Source organism: Poecilia reticulata, linkage group LG15, assembly GCF_000633615.1.
Source record: "Poecilia reticulata strain Guanapo linkage group LG15, Guppy_female_1.0+MT, whole genome shotgun sequence".
Lineage (NCBI taxonomy): Eukaryota > Metazoa > Chordata > Actinopteri > Cyprinodontiformes > Poeciliidae > Poecilia > Poecilia reticulata.
Window position 1 is genome coordinate 5,585,456 of NC_024345.1, and position 10,241 is coordinate 5,595,696.

The 10,241-nt window shown below is 36.6% G+C and overlaps 1 long non-coding RNA gene across 1 annotated transcript; it reads left to right on the forward strand.

The window, feature by feature from the left end:
* Positions 1–9,454: 9,454 nt before the first annotated feature.
* LOC103476596 (uncharacterized) lies at positions 9,455–9,867 on the forward strand. Its single transcript, XR_535499.1, has 2 exons — positions 9,455–9,566; positions 9,782–9,867. It is a non-coding gene; the product is annotated as an uncharacterized LOC103476596 (long non-coding RNA).
* Positions 9,868–10,241: the final 374 nt, after the last annotated feature.

Here is a 10,241-nt window from a genome sequence, read left to right on the forward strand (position 1 = left end):
ATTCTCCAGCTGCATATTGTTAGAACAACCCTGACAACGTATGATGATCATGAACTGTGTAAGTGGAGTATCTTTGTCATACCATAGATTATTTTATCTGTCAGTGATGCATCTACTTATTGCAGGAAATAACTGGAACTAACGTGGTGTTTAATCTTGTTTTAATCTTTCTAAAGGTACATAACTAAGATCCATCCATCCATCTTCTTTACACCCTTGTCCCTCAGTGGGGTCAGGAGGTGCTGGTGCCTCTCCAGCTAGCGTTCCAGGCGAGAGGCGGGGTCACCCTGGACAGGTCACCAGTCTGTCGCAGACATAACTAAGATATGAATGTTAAATCATTACCTTTTCCAGCCTGGAACTGGTGTTTTCTTGACCTTTACTGCCTGCCATGATGTTCCTAATATGCATTAAAGAGCATATGAAGGTTTTATAACAGTAGCTGCATTTCCACTAATCTTTGAATTGCTCAAATTGAAAACATGAAGATACATTTGCTCAATTAAAACACACACATTTTGAAAAATCACGGTTTTTGCGTGAGGTGGTTTTTCAGCCATATTGAGATAAATTTGTTTCTCAGAACTACAATGGAAACTTTTTTTTCTCACCACAAGTCAATGAAAACACTGAATACCAAACAGCTGCAATTGTAAAATTTATGTTTGTTTTTTTTTTACATTAGCAGGATATAGACAAAGTACAAGACAATTTTAGACCTTGTCGGACAATCTTGAAAGCTTTAAGGTCTAATGGGGTTAAATAAAGACAAGAACGCTAGCTGGATCAGCTGTGGATAATAACCAGACTAAGCTAATAACAGGCATTCTTTTTCTGTTTTTGGAGATGTTTTGCCTCTTTTCCAAAACACTTATTTGGTCTCGACAAGAGCTGCATGCTGTCACACAATAGCAGAATATTCCGATGAGGATATCTATTATAATTAACCCATATTTTCAAATCTTTTTTATTTCAAGTCATGTAATCCAAAAGCAGGAAGTGGGTGAGCTATTAATTTACTACAAGGCAATAATTTACAACTAATGTTTTGTCGAGATCTGGACATTGTAACCAACGTTGTTATGAAGACAAGACCAGGTAGGTCTGTAGATATTTTAAGCAAAATTACAGTTAGCTAAAATGCTATATTTAGGCTAACATTTCCAGTCTCATCATGGCTTATAAAATAGCCGACCATCATGACCTTATCAGTGTTTAACAGTAAGTTAACTCCAAGTTACAAAATATGATAATTGATCTAAAAATTGAGAATGAGTGACTGGTGCATAGCATAGAAATAAATCCAACTGGTTTTGGTGTTTTGCAAGTTGGATGACAAAAACTAAGTGTTATGGTTATAATGCAGACCATTGAAAGTTAAAACAAGCAAGATGACCAGAGAAACTACTCATGGAGGAGGTCGAGTTAAAGGCAATGATAGAAATATCATCTAAAGAGTACCAGTTTACAAATCTGTTTATGGCATCCATGAACAGAGTAGAGCCGTCACACAGAGCCACTTAACATAAAAATATGCAACTTTTCTCACAACGAAGAACAAGACACCATTCTTTGTACTCTTGTCAGATGCAATCTCCAAGCAGTACTGGAGTTTACTGCACTATTAGGTGTGAAAATAATTCACTTATTTTCCCTCCAGGTCAAACAAAGCTGCTTCAGAAGAAACAATGTAAACATTGAGGACGAATAAAATGTAGAACTGATCTAATAACCATCAACAATGTAATCTCTGCAGAGCTTTCGCAGGCGAACATCCATTTGTCACGCTGCTGTTGGGCTGTTTTCCATTTTGCCATGTATGCTGGGGTGTTGAAATGTTTTATGTTATTAGGATCAAGTCTTGAGGTATAAATTCCTTCAGATCTGCTTCTATTCTGAAGTTACTTTTTCTGTTTCATTTTCATTCATTGTGAAGGAAATATCATTTCAATGAGTCTCCCAACATGGTCCGATAATTATTTACTAAATGAACCTGAAAGCAGGCAGCGACATGAACGTCACTATTGGTGAGCATCCAGTTTTACAAACATTTCAAAATTTTACATGGTGTTAAGTAACATTATTGGGTTTTTGTTGTAAATATTTAGGCAGTTGTGTAGACTTTGTACATAGGGATTGGCTGTATAAAACTTTATCACAATATTTTGTGATAACAATAAGTGATTAAAACAATTTACTACTTCTTTTTTTGGTAATTGTAAAGCTGTGACCATGTGTCACAGCGATCATCCACCCAAAACCAAATAATGCTCTTTGGAGAAAAAACAAAACATTCCTATCTGTCACAAAAAGAAGTGTGATTTCTATGAACTGCACACACTAATCACATTTAATTAGTTTTTAAATATAGTGATATTTAGCTACTTAAGGGACATAGTTGCATATTTTTGATTGTCAGAAAGCCATAAAGAAGCACTCATTAGTTACATTCAAATCAGCCTTGACATCCTTGGAAAGTTATAGAGCCCATAACCCTAATAACCCTAAGTGAGGTCAGGGTGCAGGACACGAGTCTTAATGAGCGTCACGTTGCTGATGACTGGCTGGAGGTTCAGCTTCTTGCACCTCGAACAGGTCAGATGAAAATGACAGTTTTTTTTGGATTAGTTATCTGAGAACAAAGGAAAAAAAGTCCTCTTGCTGTTTGCATGAGCTCCTATTATAATCATAATGTCATAATGCTGACACATTTACAAAAGGAACTGATTTTATATGTAGTTTCCGTGTAGCATTATTAATTATTATTATTACTACCTTTTTTAAGCTTAAGTCATTTGTTTTTGGGTAAGATTCAATAATTGTAGCTTACATTCTTTGAAAATAACATTTAAGCTTAGAATATTTCTGTTATGGTAAGTCTTTTGTAGATTGAACCCAAAAGCAGAGAAGCTGAGGTGGCAAATGGATTTTGAAGATTTAATGACAAAATAAGAACAAACAAATTACAAAAACCTACAGCAGCACAGCTAGCCAGAACAAAATCCATCCACAGGGAAAAGCCAGGAAGAATACAGTGTTTACACCATTACCAGGAACCAGTGAGGAGGGACTGAGAATGAGGTGCTGAACAAAAGACCTGGGCTTTTTACAGGTGTGGAGAGAGAGCAGAAAGCAGACTGAGAAACAGGAAGTAACACCCCGGTGGAGGAGGGAGGGTACAGTGGGAACTGGGAAATGAATCTAATCAAACACCTAGACCAAGGGCGTAGGAACGAGTCTGTCATTGACGCATATCGGAAACCTGACAGATCAGTAAATAGCTTGAGCATCAACACATCAGTAATGCGTTACTCTAATCTGACTCTTGTTTCAGTAACAAGTATTCTAACGTGTTACTATTTACAATCCAATAATCAGATTAAAGTTATGCATAGTATAATGACAGTAATTCCAGGATGAACACTCACTTTAGCATTTGCCTCACAACTAGCAAGATAAATACTCTGGTAGCACACACAGGCTAACAGATTCTGATATATGTTATTGGTCAAAATGCATTGATATAAATTGACTGGTAATTGAACAAGTTCTACCTCTTTCTAAAACCAAAGTAGTAAACAGCTCATAAAGTAGGACTCGATCGTTTTAAACTCAATACAGCAGTTTGACCAACAAAACTAAAATCTAAAAAACAAGTTTTGTTCTTCTTGAACATCTCTACATCAGTGCAACAGTTTGATCTACAAAATAAATAAAAATGATACTTTTCACGTCTAACAGACCTTCAGTCTCACTTCCAGCTCTGCATTCAGTAACTTACCAAACATGAACCATAAAAACACTGAAGCAAAAAGACTAAATGTTTTTATTCTCCTGTCATTTTCAGCCACAAACATTTAACTAAAATATCTAGTTATGTGTTTCTGTCTCTGCCTCCTCTGAGTCTCTGCAGCCTGATGTTCCTGCAGGGATTCATGGATTTACAACAGACACTACAGTGATGTCAGAATGTGAACTAAAGATAAAAAGTATGTTTTTATCATACAGAATGAGAATTTAAACTTAATTTTCAGGTGTATACATTATTATACATCTCAACTCTATTTACTGTGTAGCAAAAATTTTCACTAATTCATTTTTAAACTTCTCCTCAAGCACTTTTCTTATTGTCTCCTAACCATTAACCTCATAGTGTGGAAATGAAAAAAATATTGAAACGCTGAAATAAATCAACCTGACATCAGTCTTCACCTGTTCTCCTTTCTGGTTTTATTGAAATTAATAAATTTTTTATATCTTCACACTCTGAAACTCCACCTGGCTCTCCTATGCCTGATCTGCTCCTCTCATAATAAAATAGTTTAGTTTATTTAAAAATTAAAAACAGTTCATACATATTTCAATAAACTAAATTAAGATCTCACCAGAGCTTCTTCACCTTTCTAGCACTGCTGTTCTCCTAAATATCTAAATAATATAATAATATAAATACATGTTAAGTGGTCAGTATGATCAGGTGTTGCTCACTTTAAATAATAAAAAGGTTCATTTTGCTGCTGTTTCAGTCTCATTCTAAACTAGCTCACTTTTAAACAAAGTTAGCAGTAAAAGTTTGGACATGTGACTATTCCAGAATTAAAATAGCTTAACCAAAAATATTTAGTTCTATATATGAAAGTAAACTGATAACAAGATGTTATAAACGAGCGATATTCATGGCAACATTCCTGACAGACAGTTTACCTCATTCAAGCGGAGTTTCTCTGCTGCTGCCTTTACTCTGAGCCGTTCAGAGGGGGGAGGGGCAGGAAGCGCTCTGCTGAATGCGCTGTTGTGCGCCTTCAAAATAAAAGCACGCGAGTGGAAGATTTTAAAATTCTTTGCAACTGCAGTGAAATTATTGGGGAGAACGAATGTGACTGTCTCTAATATTTCCTACGCCTATGACCTAGACATAAAATCATAATTAAAAACTAGAGTGATAAGAAAAGGACTGGACACAAGAAATAAACAACTAGAATCACTAAGAAGACACTGATGTGAAAATGGAAACAAGGCAACAGAGATAAGAAACCAAGGAATCCAAATAATGACAAAACATCTCGAGATCCTAACATCAGACCAAAAATAAAGGAATACAGTAATGTGGGCTTAGTGAAAAGTATGTTAGTACCACCTTAAAGGTTGTCATTGTGGAAAAGTTTTAATCTGACATGAAGCATATTTTAGTTCTTTGAGGTGCATCAGTATTTACTATGTTGCCTTTAAGCCATAATGTAATTAACTTGTAAAGAAAAATAAGGACTTTAATTTCCTAAAGACTTCACAAAATGTCTTTAGAAACACTGATCCCTGTGTGATCATCTTCATCCCACTCTATAGAAAAACTTTCACGAAGCTGTTTATTTTTGCACACTGCCACATAAACACAGAGAAGATCTTTCAGAGAAGATGGTGCAGACAGAAAACAGAAAAAAGGAGAATTCAAACATAAACGAGATGAGGGCAGAAGGACATTATGATTGCATTCATTTTATACTGTCTCTGCAAAGACGGCAGTAACCATCTCCATTTAGATTGCTTTCTGTGGCAACCGAGAGGAAGAGTAAACATGCACAATGACAAACACCTCCACAAAACATACATATATGCGTCAGAGTGTCACCCAACACAAATTCTTTATCTTCCTCAACATGCTCAAATGCACGATCACAAAAACAGCAACAGTTTACAAAAAACACACTGCTATTTGAAAGTTGGATTTTAGAACACAGGAAAACAAATACTTTGACCATTTGATACTTTAAATGTCAAAAGTTAAAGAAAAAAACAACCATTCTACCAAGTTTAATCTTTTCTCGGTTTTAACCAATTCAAGGCACGGTTACATGAGACAGAGTATTCACTCACCTGCTGCAGACAATCCACACACCACCATTGCTCTTCTCTCGTCTCTTAACATTTTACTTTATATTTCTATGGGATTATTTTTGCTGACGAAAAGGAAATAATTCAGTCATGTGAATACAAAAACAAATCACAATAAGTAAAACAAAGAAAATCCATTAAACGATTTGAAAACATTTGTGGCATTATTAGAAAACAGTGACAGCAACTTTAGCTAATATTTTTCCATGTTTTGCTAATCTCAAAACCATAAAGCAGCAGTATGTAACTGTTGATACTGTCACCATGTCATGACTGATAACCTGGGAAAAAAATTGAGCTCATCTGGCTTCTCCCAGTGTGAACTAGAAACAACCAATCAGAGCCAGGAGGCGAGTCTTGGCGCTAACCTGTGCACGCCACTCACCCCCCTCAAAACTTTCACCGTTGTTCTCTGCTATTCTACCACACCTTATCAACAGTACAGCCTTCCATGAATGCTAATGCTAGTTAGCATAGTCACCAATAACGTTAGATAAACAGCTTTTCTGAACTGAGGAGTTTTTTCTCTGCACATTTAGCAAAGAATACATGAGGATGATTGACAACTATAAGTCCCTCCTCCTGGCTCTGATTGGTTGTTTTTGGTCAGGAGTGGTTCATTTCTTCAGACGGCAATAGTAGCACTAGGAGGAGGTGGAGGAGATCAATCTTTTCACAGGTTTTGTTTCAACATACTGTCATGACATGGTAACAGTTTTAGCAAATATGCAAACACTCAGGCGATGAGACGAAGAGGTGCTGCTGCTTATATCCAAACTCCACGCCTCCTAAACGAGCCACAGGTGTGAGTACGGGTTGAACCCAGCAGCTTCTCAGGGGTTCTGCGTGCAGGTGCCATCTGGTGGACACCAGGTGGAACAACGGTTCCATCCATGATAACAAACCCATTCGAAACAAAAATAAAGAAAAGACTAACAAAAATAAATGGGGAAGACACAGAACCTGACACAACCGCCCACTCTGAAAGGTTTGGGAGATGTGACTAATAATTAAAAAAAAGTTACACTAAACAAATTATTTTGATTTTTAATAACACAATATGTAGTCCAATCAGAGTATGAATAGTATGTCAATGTGAATGTCATCTGTAATAACGTATTTGGTAGTCATGCATAAGATTTTTTGACATCCTTAGTTGCCCTAGATGCACCGATCCATTTATTTCATTTCCGATTCCGATAGCTGAGGTTTAGTATCAGCCAATATCAACACAGAAAATTTTGCTGAATTGACTTAAAATGCGCCATTTTTTAAATCAGACTTAAATGGATTGAACTACAAATTTGTTTGGTAACTCTGCAGCACTACAGCAAACTTGGTCAAAAGTAAAAAACAAGACACCTTCCATTTGCCAGGAACTTGTTTAGCATCTTGTGGTCTACTTTCATTTTGAAATTGTTTGGAATGAACACTGCCATGTTTACGCTGTTTTGAATTTCCTTCACCTGGACACCATCTTCCTGATAATGGAACAACCAATATCTGCTCTCAATGTGTTACCATCTTCTTCCTGAAGGCTTCCAACAGCTTCAGTCAGGACCACACCAGGCTACATATCTGAGGTTTTTACAGCAAACCTCAGTCAACGGGCCATTTGAAATTTTAGCCACTTTAACTCAATGTAAATATGGCAGTATACTAATTTACTCCTTACCAAGTTTTATCCAAATTTAATATTTTTTGCTTAACTGTCTGCAACTTTAATGTGAACATTAATGCTGAGTTTGATGTTTTTAGTTCCTGCAGTAGAGACGCCTCAGTGCAGAGAGCTTTCAGAATCTCAGCTCTCCACAACTCTGAGCATTTCTTCACTTTTCTCTAAAGTGTTTGAGTATAAAATTTGTCAAGAATTGGTAAGGAAACCGTTGCTGATAACTCTGTAGAACGTTTTTAACTAAATCTTTACCTGATTGTCAAACTTTACATGTGTTTATTACTTTGATACTTTCTGGATCAAAGACTTATCAGTTTTCAGCTAATGTGTCTTAATATTTGCGCAAGAGTATCAACTTATGCTTAACGTAAGTTTATTTGTTTGGATATCGCGGTACGACTGTTCAGTACAGAGGTGCTCAAGTCCAGTCCCTGAGAGCTGCTATCCTGCAACTTTCAGATGCTTCCCTGCACCAATTATCACACCTGAATCAAATGAAAGGCTGGTTAGCAGGTCTGTTCAGAGCTGATCCTGGTCTGTAGGAGTAAAAATACATCGAAAAGTTGCAGGACGGTAGCTCTCGAGGACTGGACGTGAGCACCCTTGGTTTATTATTTTTGTTAGCAGCTAAAGCTAGCCAAGCAGGTGTAGCACGGGGTGTCGGTGGTTAAACGAACATTAAAACTGTCAGAAAGGCCATTTGAGTTAACATTATTTAGCTGCGGAGTCGTTTTCTTGAAGTTTTCGGCTATAGACGGCATAATGGGGAGAGTGGCTGTGCTGGACCGGTGGTTTGATCTATGCGATCAAAGTTAAGCCAAAATGTTTTTGTCTCTATGAATAATAATGATAATAAATAATGACATATTGGCTGACTCTTTTTTTCTTCATTAGTATGTCATGTTAGTGACTGAAGCCTGTTATGATGACTTCAGCACATTTCTTCTGACAGGTTGGCAGAAGAAATGCTGTCCAGAATGTTTCTATAAACTGACTAATTTCTATAATGCCTAATGTCTGAGTTGTGTTCATGGTAATATTTCTGACATTTTTATGCTTTATGTTGTAGGTGGTGAAAAATGCTCTACAGGGTAAACCAGGTGGACAAAGTATTTTGGTGGGTCTGGTTAGTTTTGCTCACTTCTCTTTAAAATGTTTATTTATTATCCTAATGTTTCTGCTATTTATCCTGCTGTTCCTCCAGGCTGGGAAAACCAGCCATTCTTCTGTTGGTTCATGTGCTTCGTTCTACATCCAAAACCCACAAGAAGAATCCAAAACGGCTCATGTCAAACTGTGGACCATGTTGTCAGATATGTGCAGGTATGTGGTTATTCTAATGATCCTACTTCTTTGTAGATGCACTTTCTCATTGGCTTTGTTTGCTATGTGAATGTAGCTGTGCTGCTAAATATATTTAATAATTTTTATTATTCGTCTTTTTATCATTACATCAAAGATGCAAGCCAGTGTTGAAGCCTTCCTCATTGCCGTGCAACCAGGACAGCCCTTCCTCCTGCATGTTGGTGAAAACGAGCAGCACCAAAGACACTTCACCATCAGTGATCACAAGATCATCCAAGTAGCTTTTGATGAACTTTCAAAGCACACTTCACCTTCAGTGCAAATTACCATGAATTCCTCTACAACTTCTGTAAATTAATCCAGCCTACAGTTTTCAACATTGATGTGACTTGCACAACAATTGAGGAGTTTAAGATCCTTGCTTTTACTTTACCTGGCAGAGTGGACACTCTTTATTATGATGATCATTTAAATACATACTGTATCAATGAGAGGATTTGATTTATGTTCTTCCAATTAAGGACTTGGTTTATTACAGTCCCTGGGCAAGCAGTTTTCTGCATGGTCAGCATTGAAGGCCATATTGTCTTTGAGAGGGTCCAGCCAACATTCCAGACAGGACAGCATTGTCCATTTTCTACATCTTCAACCTCCAATATCAACATGAGGCAGCCAAGACTTTGGAGTTCACTCAACGGTAAAACCATTCCTATGATTTTTTTACAATGAGAAAAATACAATGACATGGTTTAAAAGTTTTAAAGCAAGTTATGATTGACATTTGACAAAGGTGGTGATGTTTTCTCTTTACGTAATTAAAAACGTCTTTATTTATTTATTGTACCAGCTGTATTCAGAATACCACACTATTTATATTCTCAGGAATTTTACCATTTTGATTTTGGTTTTTAGTCGCTTCATTGGGATTAACCCAGAAAGGGGCACAAAAGCCGGTCATGGGAAGATGGTATCCAAAAAGACAGGAAAGACCATTCAAAAGAAAAAGTGACAGTCAATGTTCAAGTTTCCACCCTCCTCAAAAACCTGATGGACTTTGAGTGGCATCTCATTCAGGTTAGTTAGTTGTTATTTTCTTTGAAATCTTTCCATTTCCATATTATTTAGGATCTAAATTGTATTGTCTTTTCTTTTTCCATGTTGGACGGTGCCTTCATCTGCATCTAATAAAGTAAGTGCCACTTGGACTCTTGAAAACTATTAATAGTTCACATTTTAAAATTAATACTAGAATTCCACATTATTTCAGCCATGTTGAATTTTAGATTTTGGAAGTCTTTTTTCATTGATCTGCTTAGTGATAATCAAAGCACTGATATTTCTTTTAGAATTGTGTTTTTATGTTCATAAGATT